At 34.0% G+C, this 20,758-nt stretch overlaps 1 protein-coding gene across 13 annotated transcripts in view; it reads right to left on the reverse strand.

Moving 5' to 3' along the window:
- LOC120899091 (homeotic protein antennapedia) overlaps nucleotides 1-20,758 on the reverse strand; it is a 92,057-nt gene that overhangs the window by 33,438 nt on the left and 37,861 nt on the right. Inside the window, exons 1-2 of one of the 13 annotated variants that reach the window (XM_040305429.1) lie at nucleotides 11,069-11,180; nucleotides 10,028-10,169 (exon numbers count right to left, since the gene is read on the reverse strand). The exons of 9 other annotated variants lie outside the window; for them this stretch is intronic. The gene's annotated coding sequence lies outside the window, so the exon portion shown is untranslated. Of the gene's footprint in view, nucleotides 1-10,027; nucleotides 11,181-20,758 lie in introns of those variants that run through there. 3 more of the 13 variants (XM_040305428.1, XM_040305427.1, XM_040305424.1) reach the window with 3 other exon arrangements.

The following is a 20,758-nucleotide window of genomic DNA, read 5'->3' on the forward strand; positions in this document are numbered from 1 at the left end:
CATTTATTGTAAAAAAGTTAAATAATTTCAACAAAATAGATAAAAATAGTGCAATCACCGAACATAATAAAAGTATTGCCTGAAATCATGACAAAACTATGTACAGTTCAAAATGGCTAAAGCTAGAAGGCTAGTATCCTGGTTGTGGTATCCTGATGAAATTACGTTCGTAAAATCGAAATGTATATTTATACTACATTTCATACAGTAAAAGCACAATTTGCCTCAAAATATGTTTGGTTGTGTGAAAATTTTTGTATATTATCCAACTGTTAAAAACAAGTTTTGAAAATGGTGGGCCGAAATCGAGTTATGCATTAACCTCTACTCGTAAAATGAAAAAGTGATAGCTTAGTAAAACAAAATAAACTATTTTGGTGGTTGTAGCAAAATGTTGTTGTTTTTTGACACTACGACCGTTATTCGTCAAGGCCTGCCTGTACCACTAGTGGGCTTGGCTTATACTGAGATATTGATTACCATAGTGGGATAGTCAGGCCTACGTATGAAGGCACCGTCTATTTGGGGATTCAACCCATGACGGGCAGATTGTTTAGTTGTACGAGTTAACGATTGATATTCTTCTTCTTCTTCTTCTTTGGCTCAACAACCGATGTCGGTCAAGGCCTGCCTGTACCCACTTGTGGGCTTGGCTTTCAGTTACTAATTTATTCCCCCCCATAGCAGGATAGTCAGTCCTACGTATGGCGGCGCGGTCTATTTGGGGATTGAACCCATGACGGGCATATTGTTAAGTCGTACGAGTTGACGAGTGTACTACGAGACCGGAGCTGATTGATATTACGGTCTGATAAAGTTTCAAGAAAAAAGTTATTTAATTAGGTTTTTGTATTTCCGAGGATTGTAAAGGGATTATATGTCTGTGTTCTGTAAGGTTTCTGTACACTAAAATAACGACTGTTTTTGAATGTACAGCACAGAGTGTATAATTATTAATTAGCTTTGAACACGCAAATCGCTAACGCCATGGTGAGGGTATCCCGTATACATAAAATGCTTTGTCCATTATCACATGTAACAAATTATTCATTCTTCGCTTTCTAAAACATTACATGGAGCTCATTAAAATAAACAGTAGAACCCAATATTCCAATCTCACTGTATAACATATCCAGATACATACGGAGAAAGTTTCAATTATATTGCTTTCAATTGATCCTTTTACAATATCATTTGTGCTAGAGGTAAGGTGAGAATTATTCCACATGTCCCAACTTTCACTTCCTTTGTTACTGTTGAAGGTCTCATCTGGTGCCGAATCGGGGACAAATAATGTAGCTTTCTAATTTTAACCTTGAACCAACAGTAAAATAAGGCCATAGCTAGGATACGGCAAAAGTGACCTTAGATGATGCAACTGTGAAAACACGATTAAAGTCAGCTTCAACACCACATGACAGGCATCTTGCCATTCTGATGCTTTACCCATACCAGGCTGTCTCATAATATGTTTGAAACATTTTACGTGCTGCTCAAGTTGATTTTGGTTTAAATGGTTTTCCTCTTCATTGGCATTCTTGATTTTTCTGGTTTTTTTTTCACTTGGACTTTTGTTGTGTTAATACCACTTATATGTTTATAGCACTACATATAAGTACTACTAACGAATAAGCAACAACCATGTCATGAAAAACAGGTCTTTGAAGAAGCCAAACGCACAACATATTACGCACAACCTATTGCCTTGTAATGCGTAACTGTACATTGTGATCAATAGACATATTAAATTAATAAAAACGATTACATAATTCTTAAACTATATTCCAAAATGGAATAATTGTTTACTAGTTTTGTAAACAAGTTTGTTGAAAATTGATTACAAAAAAATTGTCTAAAAAAGATAGAAACAATAATAATTGAAATATAATTGAAATTTTTACTTGTTTTTGACAACATGTGCTTTGCATATAACAAGTATTAGGTAAATTTGAGAATGCAACGAATTGTATGATTATCCTTAACATTTACAATTTTCCATTTCCTTTGTGATGCAAAATATTTTTAATTAGCTAATCAACTCATTTCAAATAATATTATAAATTATTTAAAACTTAGTAGACTTAGAACCTAGAAAGGGTGGTCTCGTGGTACAGTCGTCAACTCTTAAGTTGCGACGACTTAACAACATGCTCGTTGTGAGTCTAAGCCTTAGATGGACCGTCCCTCAGTAGCAAATGCTTACTATCCGGCAAAGTGGTGATTAACAATAAGCCTCGAAAACCAAAATAAATCCCGACTCCAATACCCCTGGTGATACATAAATACCATGTATTTTTACCTTCTATACATCTTTTATTTTAAGTTTAAGTAAGTTTCTTCTTGATGATTATGATGCTGATAATCATAGGCATGATCATGCGGAACATATTATTCAACAACATCAATACTTTATTGAAATAAAATCATAGCCTGAAGCATTGCATATCTGATATTGTCTCATTTTGTTAGAAATCTAGCACTCAGAGCACATCTTGTATTTACTTAACATTTTCGTAAAGTCAATAAGTATATTTGAAAACATGGCAATCATCATTCTAATTCTTTACATTATCGAAAAGACGAATTGCGTTCTATACAAAAAAACTTGTAAATTTATTATATTTACATCTAATTTTGCTTTACATGTTATGTATGCTTTACATTGTTTTTTTCGAACGAAAACAAACGATAAAGCTGGTTACTTACTATTACTACTAAATTAAATGAGGTAGTCAATAATATTGCAAAAATGAATCAGTGGCACTATAAAACATTCAAGTCATATAGATAAACCTATTCGATGATATATTTACTTGAAAAATTCCGTGACGATAACGCAACACGATAAAGCTTAAGAATAAAATTAAGTAACAAAATTATCGATGTTGTTCATTTTGTACTTTAAATCTAAATTTTATCCTTGTTTCCTTAGAAATTTATATTTAATAACTTATTTGTATATATGTCTATGAGATCACAGAGATTATGTGCAACAGCCTGATTTTTTTTTATTCCACGATTGTCTATTATTATGTTTCAATGTGTGTCGTCCTGTCTACATCTAATATGAATGGCAAAGGATAGAATGACATGATCGTCTTGATCATGATTTCATGGTGTCACAATTCCACTCTTCAGCACAGTGACTATTTGTCACCCATCAAATGCACGAAATGTATTCCATCCTCCTGAATTATCATTCTACGACGTTGACGATCACAACACATTGCAACAACGATCAGAGTGCAATCAACTACATTAATATTAGCAAGTCGGCTGTCAAGACAAGCAGATCATAAGAGTTATATTCAGCAAGAAAAAAGTCCTACGAATTTCATCTCTACTTCAACAAACAGATCCCTTGCAATTCCACCGACTATTAATTCTACCAGCTATTAATAGCGTCAACTTGGTGAAATGTGATAATGGCTCATACTATTATATTTACTTGCAATGACTGTAAGAAAACGATGGTTTCATCCGAGTTTGGCAGTGTACGAAATGCATAATGAATGCATTTACTTACATCGAAATAACTTCATAACGGGTAATAACGGGTGGAAATATGGATCAAGAGAATATAATTGGATTATAGAAACATATATAAAGAACAATAGTGTAACACATAATTAAATGAGTTTAGAGCCTCATTTTAAACCGCGAAATTGCTATAATACTAGGGTCATGTATGATATGACATAGCACGTCGAAAGAGACCTTTTATTATTAAAAAAATATATAGGGGTTTATTGTTTGATGTTCATTTGATTTGGATCACTTGTCACCCCTCACATGTTTCAAACTTGCGTACATTTATTTTGAGGTTGTATCCGCAAACGCTTCAGTTGCATTCTCATTCATTTATTGCCGCATGTTGCGCCGTCCCCCAGAGGTGTTCCCATTTCAAAAAGTCAGATGGTTATGGTTCCGTAGCTATTATGATTTGACTGTGAGTTTTATGTGTAGTTGTATGAATTTTGCTCACTTTTTTTTCTTACAGAATTATCTTAAATTATCTTTGAATGTGTAAAAAAAATAACGAAACGAGAGGATTTAATTATCCTTTACTATTATCACTTATAAATAACAATGTTATACCGTTTCATATTCATAACTGAATGTAGTACATGACGAAAAATTACAATAGTTTTTCATAGTCTTGAATTAGATAATATTCTCTAACGTCTAAAGTCCATCATGTTTGGGCCTACTGCATGACAAGCAAGAATCACGGTTATGTCCAGAGTCTTATGACCTTTTGGAGAGTTTTATATTAAAGACGTAAAACTAAATCCCTTTGACCATACTCGTATAAAGTACATTCCATATTTATATTACTATGCTCGTTCAAACGCAATAGCAATTAAACACCTGGAAACGGCGTTGTAATTATTATAGCATGTGTTAAATCATACGCTTAAGGAATTCTTATTGTTTCACGGTGGTAGATTTGGGCTATTTTATAATTGCAATGTATGATGCAGCGCAAAACAGAAAAAGAGAAAATACTAACAAGATAAAAATAAGTAAATGAGAAATATGGTACGCTCGAAAGAAAATTCATATCAATTCTGAAATCGTTCGTTAGCGAAATACCATTCATACTGTTGCAAAAAAGCATATACAGTAAATTAAAAAGCGTAATTTTGAGTGACGAACTTATTTATTATATTAGAGATAATAGTTGAAAAAAATTGTTAAATAACATACACTAAGGTAATGAAGGTGGGCCGGTCTGGTGGTACAGTCGTCAACTTGCACGACTTAACAAATGCCCGTCATGGGTTCAAGCCCCGAATAGACCGTGCTCCCATACGTAGGACTGACTATCCTGCTATGGTAACAATAAGTCACTGACAGCCAAGCTCACTTCACTAGTGGGTACAGGCAGGCCTTGATCGACAACGGTTGTTGTGCTAATGAAGAAGAAGAAGGTAATGAAAAATAATTACCACCTTCTAATGTAATATTGTTCCTGCTGTATATATAATAAACGATTTTTTTTTCTTTCTCTTAAAAAAATATGAATTATCTAGTTTTGATCTTTTTTAGAAGTTAGCAAGCAAGTTTAGATCCCCTCTAACAAAGTCAAAATTCACCCTTGGGGAGAATTCTCCTCCGGTTTAACACCGCTGATCTAGACCGACTACGCATGTTGCGCCAAATAGTAAGGCCCTATAGTGCCAACTTTTCAGTCGAAAATTACTTTTAATATCCACAATTCTCTCACGAAATGCAGTAATTTTGCTTAATAAAGCCCACATCAGCAATGTCTATCTTGCCCTCACATGTCAAAATGCTGCATAAAATAGTTAAGTAGGCCAACGCGGGCAGTTTTACGAATTAAAAAAAAATAGCAGCTCTTTTCTTTTTTACTTTATTTCATTTAAGCTGTTTTCAAATATATTTATTATTAAATTTAAAAAATTTAAATATATATATATATATATATATATATATATATATATACAGGGAGAATTTTGACTTTGTTGGGGGGATCTTCGATAAAAATTTAACAAAATGGCGATGCGCCATAACTAGATAATTCATATTTTTTTAAAAGAAAGATAAAAAACGATTATTCATCTAATAATCAGCTAAACTTTGTAAAAGTTTGTTGCAACTATAATTGTAGGGCTAAAACTCTCTATTAAATCCAGCATAAGATTATCAAGTAGCAAAATGATTTATCTGCAAAATCAGTCTAAGCAGAGCACCAGTGCTTAAATATGCACCAATCAACGATTAAATGTAAAATCTTGAAAAACCGGTTTTTCCAACTTAATACACCAAATACTTCCAACTTAAGACAATAGATGAGCCATCCACAATGGCATATAGTGCTCAATTGAAGACTCAAATCTCTTTATTCAATTCTTGATCTTGACACATTTGATCATAATATGTATATGTAACCATTTGAGAATAATGGTACTATAGTACTACCGTCTACTTACGCGATTTAGCAATATGTCCCTCATAGGTTCAAGACCCGTAAGACGCGTAATGCACTTGGTAACACTTGGTTATGGTATGGGTACATGCATTTTCATGCGTAGCTAATGATTTTGGCTCGTTAGGAAGAAGAAAATGAGGTTTTTTAAAGAATTTGTATTTTACAGAATTCATAGTATTTTTATAAAATTTGGCTCACTAAGTCACAAAGATTGCCGACTGTTGCTCTAAACTGACTAATATTGTTGAAGCTGTAAATAAACTGATTGATAGGAATTTGCCGCGAGACCGCGAGCGGTTTCGGACTCTCCTGAGGCAGGCCAAGACCGCGAGCGGTTTCGGACACTCCTGAGGCAGGCCAAGACCGCAAAGCGGTTGTAGCGCCGGATAAGTAAGAGGCCGATAAGAAAAACAAGATAAGAGGAAAGGAAAAAAAATTGTCATGTTTCAATTTCACTACTAATAGCAACATTAGAGGCGAAAGAACTCCGCATGAGCCAAAGCCTTTCTAAACCATACTAACAACAATAGCAACGTTATTAAAATTGAGTAATTAATAACAATAAGTAAGCTGTAAAAAAATGCTTAGCTTGAAACTTTTTCTAGGTTATTTTATTGATAATGCTATTCATGTAATTGTTATTCCTCTGAATGTATGCACTTATAATGTATAACGATCCGTTATGAAATTTTAACAATCATGTTTTTTTTAATGTGATCAGATGCTTTCAATTCCCAATTAGACTGTAATGATATTAGTTAAAATTGCTGTAGTTTTTTTTGCAATGCAAGTGAATAAATATTAATGATCACGCAACGAAAGATAACATTGTGGCATCATAGTCTAGCAGAACGTGAAATAATTTTTTTTTTTTGTAATCAACATCTTTGATATCAAGATGGCGGTTTTTAACATTTCATATATTTCATAGCATTTTTACACAGTTTTGCTCTTGGTTTAACAATTTGGCTCTTCGCGTAAAACCCTACGAACATTATTGTAGAATTTGGTTCTTTCGGTCGTAAAGTTTGCGGCCCGCTAGTGTAAACCTATCATTAGTGACGCTTTGTTTGCCTTACTCAAGGTTCTTCAATTAAAATTTCAATTGAGTGTGCCACAATCTTCAGTTCAATAGCCAAATTATGGTATCGTGTAGTAACTCCGTAATATGCTATTTTGTAAATTACTTATACGTAACATTCAAGGGTTTCAATAAAATTATCTTTGAATTTATTGTCAACCTTTTCCAAGGGATGCTAATCGATGCTTCCATAATGTAATTACTTTTTTAACTATAATTTACAGTAAAGCATATGAGGTCGATTGATGTACAGTTTTTTTACAAACATGTTCACTACGCATGAAGCAAAGAAAAAAAACAAAATAAGAGCAATGTCATTGAAATTCCCAATATAATTACTTAATGTAAAACTGTATAACCTCACTGCTTGGATGTGTTTTGTTGGGTTGTTTATTAGTTGACAACTCAATACAGTATACGCTCGGTAATCCGCATTTCATTGAGTGCGGATTATCGAATGACGTTTTGACGTGTTTTCTTATTTATGTCGAGGTCCATGAGTTAATTGTTACATTACATACATTTTCATGTTGTTCAAAGAATGTTTATAATAAAAAAATGGAAAGATATTTATCTTTTTAATCATAGTTCACTACTTTTGATAGAACACTGTTAAGCTCATGAATTTGAATGTCAAAAGTGCGGATTATCGAGGTGCTGTTTATCGAGCGTGTAGATTAAAAAGGTGCGGATTATCGAGCGTATACTGTAGTTGGGTTGTCATCCAAGCTACAAATTATTGTTTACGGAAAAAAGTTTGGCAGTAACGCCGATAGTTCCGTGCAGATTTTATTCATGACATTCTCGGACATTCTCAAACAACCAAATTATCAGGCTCGAATCGACTACTTACCACGTAATCATATTCCAATCTATGAGGTTGTTCTATATTTAAATCGTGATGTCTGTACATATGCCAATCGTTTGTATCATGGGCAATGCAGATGCAACGGTTAAACACTGGTTAAAGAGATCTGGCATACCTTTATTGAATAACAGTATACATGCCGCTTTCTTTTACAAACAAATGACAATTGCATTGTATAATTGCTGATGGTTGCGTTTTGCTATGATTTCACCTGAATTGCCAAAAATATTTTCTTTTCACAGTTACATAGGTTGTTTATGCAGAAAGGATTCTAGTTTAAAAATAATCCATGCATTGCATAATGGGCTGCGATTGTTAAAAATGTGTTTTAAAGGCACTGTTTTATTTTTTTATCATGAGATGAAGAAGGTTTCAACGTGTAAATGTGAAAAAATAACTAAGCAGTGCTATCCAATTGTCAACCTAATATAAAAATAATATTCACCAGATATATTTTTTTATTACAATCATCACATACAAATACAGTTGGAATGAAAAAACCTATTTTGATTTACTGGGTGAAAGTTCGGGAAAACGCAAATCATAAAATCGGGAAGAAGATATTTTATCAAAATATTTCTAACGATAATCCAGTAAGAGGTTACGGTTCTTACTGTTCCTCTTCACCAAATTATGGTTTTTCCATGTAAGTCTTGCGAACTTCAGGAAGTAGAAAAAAAAATGCTCGTGTGAGTGTCTACTGTTGGAAATTTAATAACTAGTTATACCTTTGAAACTGATCACACCAACAATACAAAAATCAAATTATTTATGTTCTTTGTGTCCAAAAAACCGTGACCTTTTTAAATTCAAAGTTCTGTTGGATAAAAAAAATACAACTATCTCCGAAACTACAGGTTTTTACGGTTTAGTGTTCAAATGGTATTATTGCATTTCTTTTTCTTATTTTTTCACATGTATGTTTCGCATATATGTTTTTATCCTGCAATATTATAATTTAAGACGAATGTTTAGATTTGAAGCAATATTAATAAATGGCATTAAAACAGTGGTCACGGTTTGTTGTGGTGTTTTGAATTCCAGTTTTTGAGGCAGTAAAATATTTGTTTACGAAGTTTGAGGTACAGCTCTAACGGCTAACGTATGAAGCGCATAACAAAGTATGATGGAAAATTAAGAATTGTTTCTTCTGTTTGCGGATTATTTTTGTCGATAATAAGAAATAAAGAAGAACAAGAAAACGATAACGATAATAACAAGAAACGTAAACTAAAATGTTTTGTTGAAAATTTTCTAAAAACATGTCTTTGACTCGGAAGGTTTCTCATCCAGAAAGTTGTATAAATTGTCAAATGTTAATTTTTAAAGTAGGAATTAAAGACGAGGTTATACAATATATGTTGGCGACACCAACTCAGTGTAAAATTTGAATAAGACTCTTTTAATGACGCAATACGAATATTTTTTACTTCAAATCATACATACATCCTCATTTGAGTTGTAATGCAAATAAAGGCATTTGGTTTTTGCGACGAACGTGTGTACTTGTACCCCTACATGCTGAAAAAACTATTAACTAATATATCTGATCATTTTCGGTTTGAATAATTGTTTAATATACACACTAATAAGTGCAAAGTTTATATATAAAGCAAATCAAATCAACAAAGCGTCACACCTAGTTTTGAAATATGCGTATCCCTACAAAACCCCCCTTTCAGGCAGTACAGTATTTCGTTTAGCTCTTCGTTGAAGAGAGTATAGTGTGGCAGTCACCATGGATAATAATTTATTACTATGTTTATTTACTTTTAATTTGAACATCGATATGATCAGGGATAGAGATCGGTTCTCTAACGATTCCCAGTAAGAAGACACAAACACTGCAGTGTACGCAGGTTTCTATCATTACTGGGCATAGAGAATGACAAAGAAGGGATAACAAGGTCTCAATTTGTAGCCTTATGCAACAACTCAAAATGCGTGTTCTTTTTCATTCGGTGAAGTGGTTAAGAATGAACATCCAAGATATGGCAGTTTTCCTTTAATATATATTTTTGAATTCGTGTAATGTGGAGCGTAACTAAATTTTTTAAATTAATTTTTGTTTAGACATAATTTCGAAATGTTCAAGCATTTAATCATTGCATAATATAAATACCTCATATAGTCAAGCACTTTTTGCCCAAATAAAACTCAAATGTAACTGGAAATGTATTACATCCGTGATGTCGTTATATCGTAGATCCTAACGATAACGAATTCGTTTGATCGTCCATTTTTTTATGATGAGCTGCTTTGGGCTACCGACCGTGTTTTCGATTAAGAAAAAGAAGATCATTTCTTGTTTCACCAAACTGAATAACTAACAACGAACATGGAAACATCATCACACTCTCATTTTTAATATTTAAATTCGCATATGTGGCTGAATATACATGACGTTGGTGTTTGCATGATTCTATCATCAAAATACACAAAGGCACAAAGCAGAGCGTACGTTTAGAACGTACATTTAGGAATGATTTCGAATCGCTCACTTATCACTAGATCACTGATCGTACACTAGACGTATTATACCACCGTGCTATGATCTGCGCAAAAAACCTTTTTTATGAATCACTGAATTTTTAATCACAATTTGTCACGCTTTGAACTTTTGAAACCACATCAAGCGGACACTTGTTTTCATTCACATTTTCTTGTTTAATCAAACGACCAAAAATTACACTTATAAACAACGTCGGTAACTGGTTTGTCGCAGACTGCTGTGATTGGCAGCAATTCTTGGGTTTCACTATGATATGAGAAAGAACAATTGAAAACTCTATCCCGATTGGGCGGACCCAACAAACTGTTGAGTACCTCGTGATCCTATGTGATAAGCTACCGACCGATCATTATAATTTTATTACTGGGTTACACTGTTGACGCCGGCTTATTTAAAAAAACCATCTCAAGAAAATCATTTTAAGACCGATATGTTTTAAACACACCAACCGAGTTACAGAGACATTTTGTGTCGCTCTTAAAAAGAGTACAATTGATCACTAGTCGAAAAAACTCGACAATCTGTGCTCGTAAATTTCATTCACTTAAGACATTCACGGAAACTGCTCGGGGATGTGTGTATGTCTTATTTACTCGAACGGCATCCAAATACTAAACCAGCCTAAATGTAAAACTCGCGTAACACACATACTCGATACAAGCCATTTGTTGCTGATTCAACCGGCGTCGTTGCGGTATAGGGAGAACAGATATGGGAGAGTAAAAGAGTGCTTGCATTTCAACTAAGCCATCTCGGCTGGGTTCCAAATGTGCAACTGCTACCCTTACCGACGGTAGTCAATCCATCTGGCGCCCTTCCGTTGCGATCGTTCTTATTGAGACGCGTGCTTTACTCTACGCTACAACTACACTTCGTTTCACGAATCCGTTGCAGTGAGCGTTTGCGGAGAGCGTTTCAATAGACGATGAATGAAATTTTCAGTCACTTCTCACATTGTTGCAGTTTTGCAGATGTATTGAACTCTTTTTGCTCTCTGCCTCGCTCATTCTCTTTAAACACTCTTCCACCGTTTATATGCGCTGCTATATTCTCAAAAATGGTTTCTTTTTGCAAGAAGAGCGTGACGAGCAGAAATCGTACACAGATGAGCAGATGTATGATTTATAGGAGAGGAAATACGCAAGTTGAGACATGTACATCAACTGAGTGACTCGAGTGACAATCTATAGCAAGCATGCTTTTTCAAATGAAAACTTTTTACAACGCCATCACCTTTTTCAATTAGATAATAACATATTAAGGTATGTTACACGTGCTGAATTTTTGTAAACAAATCATACATTTAGTGAAATATTCAAAATTTTTGTCAACATAATACACTAAAACATATCGGTTCCATCTTTCCACATCATAATAGCACTGCTCGAAAGTTGGTGAAGCAAAAATATTCCATATTTTTACAATCCGGCGCTGGTGATATACTAAAAATTGTAAACAGGCCATATTTTATGTTCTTCCCAATTGAGAACTGTTCTCTCACCAATTTAGTTAAAATGCTCACATTTGGCAAAGCCACCGCCATTACTTTGAACATCTAGCACTCATTTATTTTTATACTCTACGTACATTCAAACAAGAACGAAAGAGGAGGACGAATAAGTCCCAGAGAATAGCGAACAAGAGAATTAAAGCTATACATAAGGATGTACTGCTAACTTTCTAAGCGGCAGAGTAAATAATCCAACGAATCCATTTGCACCAGAGAGCGTGCTGCGGTTTGACGAGAGTGAGAGAATTGCACGAGCAGAAACGCGAAATGATGAGCGCTATTGACGCGTGTGTGGAAAGATTTATGCTTTGTTTATATACAGGATCAGTGCAGCTGGCACTCTGTAGAAAAAGGGACAGCATCATAGAACAAGCAGACAGTAAAAAAGAGAGTCCTAATGAAAGTTTACTGTATGTAGAGTAGAGTACAGTAAAATCGTCTAGTAACGAAATTTAACTAGAAAAAATTCTTTTCATTGCAAAATTTATGCTGCGACTTGAGAATACATATAAATCTGCAAGGACAATACAGTTACACCAAGCTTGTGGTACATATATTACGAATTAAGAGGACATTTTCATAAATACTACAATGAAAACATACGATGTTTGATGGATAACTATCTCGAAAGGGACATCATATCTTCTATATGTGTATTCACTTCAACGGCACTCCCCCTTTATGTAGTAGGCCTTTGATGAGTTTGCTTTTTTTCAGTTACGCTGCATTGTACGATGTACATATTTGTGTGGTGCATGTTGGTTTCCAACTTTTTCACGACGAGTTTACAACCATGTTATGTGATTGTTTATCTTAGAATTATTAATAAATATTGTAATTATAGTCTAGCTCCTTACAAAATTATGAAAGTTTGAAACAACAAAAATTAAATTCATAAATTCTTATTTTGAATACATTTTATAATTCACCTGAACTTTGTATAGTACTCAAAAACTTCTTTTAGTAGCAAGGTCGAGATATTCAAATACCCCTTTCATACTAATACAAGGTACTATGATTTAAGGCTATGATCAATTTTATTACCATGAAGGTTGCCGACTTGCAAGCATCTGTAAAAACAATTTAGAACTGTTGGTAACGTTCGAGGTCGAACATATATGAATAAATGTACATAGTAACAGATAAAAGAACGAAATTAAGGAAAACTTAACCTCTACTAGTCTCAACCACTTTTTAAGTGATTAATCCCATATGGAACAAAATCAGAAACATGTTTAGAACAAGATGTTAGAAACTATCCTTATCGCGTAGGTATGGTCGAGGATACATAATAGGTTTAAATGTATAAAAGAATATATAAACAATACTTAAAAATATATATATAACTTAATTTGGATCAAACTTACAAGTGTCAATATCGGATCATTAGCAGTAAAGCATTTACAATTTACCAAAAGAGTCGTGGTTTTAATATATTTACCCCATTGATGCATAATGTCTTCATCAGCACATCATGGTTACGCGTTTCGCGTTTAACGAGGGGTATTTTTGGAAGATAGAGCAAAGTGTGAGTATACCAGGTGGCTCGTCCCATACAAATTGATAACTAATTTCAAAAACAAAAAAAAAGCTCCTCTTTCCAGAATGGGTGAAAATAATTTCCACAGCAACGGTTCGCTTTTCTTTGCAACACATACGTAGTATACACTGGTGTTCTCATCTACGGCATTATTTTGCTACAGAAATGGATTTTAATTAGTTCAGATTTTATTTAGCTTACAATTAGAAATATTCTACGTGTTTTCAAGGTATTTTATTGAAAAGAACGAAGAGTTTAAGAGTGTTTGTGTAGTCGGCAAGTCTCATATAGCATCATAGCTTGTTTGAGTAAAAGTTTTCACCCGTTATGTCAAAAAGTAAACATTCTTTCATTCCTGCATTTCTATGTCCCAACCCGTTCCTTACGCCCTCGTGCTCCTCTATTTGTTCTAAATCGACGCACATCAGTTGGTTTAAATGATCCTTTATTACGTGCTGTAAGATTGTTTAATTGCTGCGCCCATTTATTTGACCATCATCTCCCCTTACCATCCTCCGAGTGAATATTTAATAAGTTTGGTAAGTAAGTATGTTGTTAAGAATTAAATTTAGACAGCAATTATGTAGATAAATAAAAAAAATAAAAGTGATGTTCAAATTTTGTCATAAAAAACAGTCTTTGAGACCACCTGGTTTTCATACAATTTGGGATATAGTATCATACATTATGTTTTTTTCCTATAGGACTGATTCTAGTGTCCGGTGAGTTCTATTAATTCATTGAACGTCAACACTTCAAAACGCAAGAGAAAATTAAATGCGTGAAAGTGCAGGAGCAAGCTCAACGAATGCGTTTGATGTGGGCCAGTACAGTTTTTGTCGCTGAACTATACGATTCGCTGATCCAGCCAGCAATTTTTACTAACATCAGCAAATATCGTCACATGCATAAATTATTTTATTTCCTAGACCCTGTAAACCAATAACGGCATAAAAGTTGAATCGAGCTCGAGGCCATCTATGATTGGTGATATGCGAATGTTGAGTAGCGTGTGAAAAAAGGTCCAGGAATATGGCGGACATACAGACAACATACCATTTTCTGTACTCGCAGCTGAGTAGAGCGGTGAGGAGCAAAAGAGTCATCCAGTGATTTATTGCAGGGCTTTCGTCGCACGCACGTTGGGACAAAGGGCGGACATTGACTAAAAAATAATGGCGATAATTGTAACGATTGGAATGTGCAAGCGTTCTATAAAAATGAAGAACCCAATAACCAGTTCTTGCTGTGGGAGGACGATCTGGGTCTGAATTAATCCCGCTTGTGCGTGTATACAAATTTTCGTGAAAAAAAAGATATCTCCTAAAAAAATCAAGAAAATGGTTATTATGCAAATTTACCTAAAACTTTTCGCTTTGAATAGTTTATAAAAAAAGCAAAAATTTGTTTTATTACCACATTCTATAATAATATTATCATAAAACAATACAGAACATTTTTATGAATAGGAATGGTCTAATAGACAGGCCGTTCTCTTGGCTTGTAGTCTATTTTGGATGGGTACTAATGTATATTACTTTAGTTTTTACAAGATTGAGAAGAATGTTTTTCACTGAAAATGTTCAAATCACGCAAGGATAGTTAATTTTTTTAATGTTATGTGTTTGCTACCAAACCTGTTGGTTATCTACTTATTTATTAATTATTAAGTATCAAGTATGGCACATTTTATATCCAAAATACAAAAAAAAAGTACTTTTTATGTTATCCATACCATTGTACCATAATATCATGTGAGTCATATTCGTCACGGTTGGGTAACAGTGGGTGTCTTTGGTCTATATTACCCCACTGTGCAACAGTTACCCTGGAACAGTTACTTCTTCATTTTGGGAGAGCTGAGGTTAGCGGTGCAATGTTCATATTGTGAATAGAAAATAATAAAATTTGTCCTCAAACTATTTACTTCTTCCTTTAAAAATTAGAATAAAAAGATATCCCAAAAAACTCATGTATTCTCTATTAACTGTCTTGCATTTTACTACAAATGAAAATGTTATATAATGAAGCTTTATGTCTTCCATATGAATATAACGCGGGATGACTGCGTTGGTCGATTCATATGATATTACCATTATCCGATTTGATTGTGTATTGTCATATTAAAAAAAATCGTATACGATCTTGTCATATGTATGTTATGAATTTATTTTTATAAACTCTTATTACACCACTAATATAGTGTCAGATAAATGCCAAAATCGTGTTCATCACTGATTAACAATGGTTCCTCATCATCATTTCCCACAACAACCTTTAAAATCTACAGTAAAGCTATATAATTTGTAATATTTTATCCCAATTATAGGCTGCAAGAAGACGACCGAGTAGAATAACAGGCAGTTTTTCATTTGCTTTATATGCTGAGATGTTTTGCAGGTATGCTGGATGAAGGTCTTCAAAACCACTGCCATATGAATCGAGCGGTTGATCGCTGTAATCTTTCAAGACCAGGATAAAGTAAAGGTTGAAAAATATGTTACTCTTTGCTGTCAAGAATAACCAGTTCCTAGGTAAAGTGGTCAGGGCAAAATATTAGTCGCTTACTTCAAGATATCTCGTCATGGATATATTACAATCGGTCTGTAGAGATACCTTCACCACTACGTAAAGCAAGTTAAAGGCTCAAAGCTATCACTTACAACAATGTGAATACGGCTCACTCGTCTCACAAATGTCTACCATCATTAATAGCTTTGAAAAAAAAACAATAAATCAATAATGTGGAACGTTTTTATTACATTATAATTATTTGGCCGACGGCGAGACCAGTTGTTTTCTGCACTATGTACCATGTTTCCGTTCGTGTGTTGCTAGAGGCTATCGGAAATGTTGGCATCGAGGCTCATCTGTCCAAATCGGAGTAGTTCTGTTATTATTTTTCAAGGATAGTGGTTGAATAAAAATATTCGTGAGAAAGAATGGATGATTTCAGTAACATTCAAGACTTTTTATATTGATTTCAAACGTGTGAACGTTTCCTTGAACGTTATTTATATATTTGAACTGGTTTTGTAAAAAAAGATGCGAATGTAAAAAAATTTTGGATTCAAGTTTTTCTATTTGTTGTAATCCGAATGCGTTTGTGTTAATTTTGTGATCTTCAAAACAGTATGTTTTAGTAAAAAGACAGCACAAGTAGACACACTGGATAAAATAATATGTCGAACTGAACGCATCGTGATTTCACGCATTTGTCTTTGTCCCAACAGAATCGATATTCTCCCCCTGTTTTCGAAACTTATAGAACAACGATAGCCGTGATACAACCACAACAATGTGAATGGTGGATAATACCAAAGGCATGATTGAAAGACACCGAGGTTAAGTTGCAGAGCAGTCATCTGTTCACTTTCCCTCGACGTAAAAAGTATAGATTAGCCAAGTTTTTGAGATCGGGCAATGTTACAAGAAACGCACTCGCCATTGTTAGTTAGCAAGTGTGTTGCGAGTGAAAAAAGTTTTTTTCCCTCTTGTGTTGAGTTTCATTTTAGCAGAAAACCATTTCACGCTGATCTAACTCAAAAGAAAACCAATGATGTTGTGTGGAACGAACATTAGGGGTGCATCATGAAGCAATGGATGGATTCTGCAATCAGAGGCCTCTAGAATTACTCAGGAGAAAAGAACATCAATCAATCAGGAATTGACGTTTGTGTTTCCTCCTCATTTTATTTTCCCCATCATTGAAAGCGTATTACTAATATGTTTTCCATCCCAAATGCTGCCATTGTCACGGATTGGGTACAACGCCATTGCTTCATTCCGATCTTGTTATAGGATGTAACTAAATGAAACTGTGAAATTACTTAAAGCGAACTACTTTCAATAAATTCTATTCTTTACAAATATCGATTGAAAACAATCGTACATTTGTATGCAGAACAAAAAAAAATATTTTCAAATCAATGTTTTTGATTAACAAATATACATAAATCTATGTATAGCTTTTACTATTTACATATTGATTTTTTGATAGATTTTTAAAATTGATATTTGTTTCTATGCTAGTATTGATATAGACATGAAAAACGTGGAAATTGCTAAGCTTGTGTAAAATAACATGAATATAAATGTTTTTTCATAAACAATATTATATTCTGGAGATCGTCTGCTTAGTAAATAATGGAAATAAAATAAAATGAATGTTTTTATACACAAAAGAAAAGATTTTATAATTTAAAAATGCGGTATGGCCATTGTAAAGGAAAAAACAACCGTTGTAAAAAGGTATGTTTAGCATGCTGCGGAATCAGATGAACAGAAGGACCATCACTTCTGGAATAAACTTTAAAAACATTAGCCGGAAATGTTTTTGTTGTTATTTTCCATCATGATCAGTAGTTGATATGAATTGCATTTTATTGTGCATCCTCCCAATTTTCCTTAGAGTTCTTTCTAAAGCTGCTGATGTTATTGATGCAAAAACACATTTCGATACTACTTGTCTAAGGTTGGATTCTAGAGCATATGTTATTATAGCATATTTAATTATGTTACGATCTTCACGATCATGCAGTGCCTTCATATGGTTCTTATACTCATCAGCAATATGGAACAGAAAAATCTGTTCTTGATACGGAGGGACGGCCCGGATAAGATTCGAGCCTGCGTGGCCTTGCAGGTACTGTTGAGTCTATTGAATAGACCACCAGACTGTCTCATGCAAAATTTCCTAAGGCTATGAAAGATATTTATAGATTTCGCCAGGTTTCACCCTAAACACTGTATTACACAAATTGTCGCTTGTCAAGAAGCAGCAAAATTGAAAACCAAGCAGAAATTGCAGCGTAGGGTGACCTCAATTTACCTTAATTGTGCATGATGTTCGTATATCGCTATAGTCAACTTATTGTTTCATTACACCATGTGCATGGTAACGATCAGAATACACAGTCTACGTATTATTTGACGTACGCAACAAACGATGAATCTGGCATTGGCCGTGCTCTTTAGTCAATAAATGTCTTTGAGCATTGCCGAAAAACCTACGCAATGTAGGGGATATATTACAGAATGCAATGGTTGAGAGTGGCCACGCAACAGACGACGCTATGGACGAATTTATTCGATACGATGGTTTTAGATTGATCTAAACTCTCATGTATTTTACCCCACGGTGGCAAAGGCGATTTATCTATACTGTCTGCCTACGAAACGAGAATACGGACACGTTTATCTCTGGCTGTTTTTGTCTTGCGCAGGAAACTAATTCTCTCAGGTCCTGCAATGTAAAATTGAAGTGAAATAGATATAGGAGAAGCAATGCGCTGTTACGTGTGAAAATTGAATTTCTATTCAATTTCATTGATGACATCTATCCTATCTACACTTTTAGCTATTTGCCTGAATTGTTTGTTGATGACGCAAATAAATTGAATTATGGCACGAAAAGTGAGGTGGTGTCAGTAACGTAAAATACAATGAACAGGACAAAATGGCTCTGAAAAGTAGAAAAACAAACAGAAAGGTTTTTTTTACGAAGTAAGTAAGTTAGAAATTGTGAATATCTCAGCAATCAGTTTGATTGATTATAATCTTTAATATTTAGCATCGATTGAAATGAAACAATTTTAGAAATTACTTATGAAATCGTAAAATTCATGCAGCGTCCGAAAACTATATAATTAGCTTACGTTGAATATTAATCAATCCTGCATCTTTTATCAATCGCCTTGAAAAAATTTAGCGCAAGTTCACACGGTACCCGTTACAACTTCTGCCTTGGTTATACCATTACACCTTTATACCTTTATATCTTTATATCTTAGGGATAGATCTCTTTTCTATAAACAATGCCTCGTGTTTGATTTTAAATTGCTTAAATCCAGACAGCTCGAGTGAAACTGAATGTGAAATTTTGGGTTTTTCTGTTATATATGATTCAATATTAGTATCAATATGATTTATAGAAAAATATACAAAAATATAGTAAATTTAAATTAATTGGACTATAAATATGTTAAAATAATGAATTAAATGCACCTTTTTTATCCTCGTTTTGTTCACTGTAAAGAAATATGCAGGGAATCATAGGGAAATGCATTTAATGCATTATTTTAACTTGTTTTATAGTTTAAATAGGAGGTAAATGCATTTCCTTTTTTGTGTACAATAAGTCATATTCAGATTGAAATTTGATGAAAAATAAAAAAAAAAATCTATATTTAATATGACGTTCATAGTAGAGTTGTGCCTCAAGTACCAGAAATGTACGATTCATTCAATTCATCCTAAAGAACGAACGATCTACGTTCATCTAATCAACGTTCATCGATTCTTTAAAAATCATAATGCACTGAGTTGGTCACCAAAATAACGTCCTAAATACCGCCGCCAAAATAACGAACGTTATAGTACGCCAGGTCGTTCATTTTCCCCATACAAATATGAACGTGAACCGTATGACCAGGACGTTCACGAAAAGAACGACCTATCCGTCGAAATAAAGAACGTCCTAGTACGCGAGGTCGTTCATTCTCGCCATACAAATATGAATGTGAACCGTAATACCAGTACGTTCATGAAAAGAACGTCCTACCAATCGTAATAAGGATCTTCCTGGTCTGCCTAATAATTTTGAAGATGCAAAACAATTTACAATTTGCAATACAATAAAACAATTTACCATATTTTCTTCAACTGAAATGAACGAATGAATCGCGATTCACGTTCAGTTCATCTGAATGAAAGAACTAGTACGTTCACGTTCATGGAAATGAACCGAATTGCCCAAGCCTAGTTCATAGTCACTCGAGCTGTAACCCGGGCTTTAATATGAAGCAAAAAAATATACAGGAACGATTAACGGTGCGTTACTACAGGGCTTCTAGATGCGCTTGAAAAGCAACAACTGATGCAGCTTGTGCATACTATGAAACAGTAGAGCAAACCTTATTACTAGACTACTTGGATTGCGTGGTTTCGCTTGCACACTTTCTCTCTTGCTTTTCGCTCTTTTCTTTTCTGTTGCCGTCTCACTCTTTTATTTCGCAATCAAGTTGTTGCTGTTTTGTACAGGTAGTCTCCGAAATACACGGTACTTCTTATTCGAATATACGCGGTTTTCTAAATTTGACTGTTCTCTGAGCAAATTGTACTGAATTGACACATCAATTGCAAAATGCCAAATAATTTTCTTTTTGATCGATTGTTAAAAACAATTCCAAACGGTTTTAAACTGTTGAACTCAGTCAGAATCATATGAAACAATTAATAAAAAGACTAAACCCACCACCTGCTTGAAAAATTTTACGAACATTGGGGCTTT

This window comes from Anopheles arabiensis, chromosome 2 (assembly GCF_016920715.1).
Source record: "Anopheles arabiensis isolate DONGOLA chromosome 2, AaraD3, whole genome shotgun sequence".
In the NCBI taxonomy this organism is placed as follows: Eukaryota; Metazoa; Arthropoda; class Insecta; order Diptera; family Culicidae; genus Anopheles; species Anopheles arabiensis.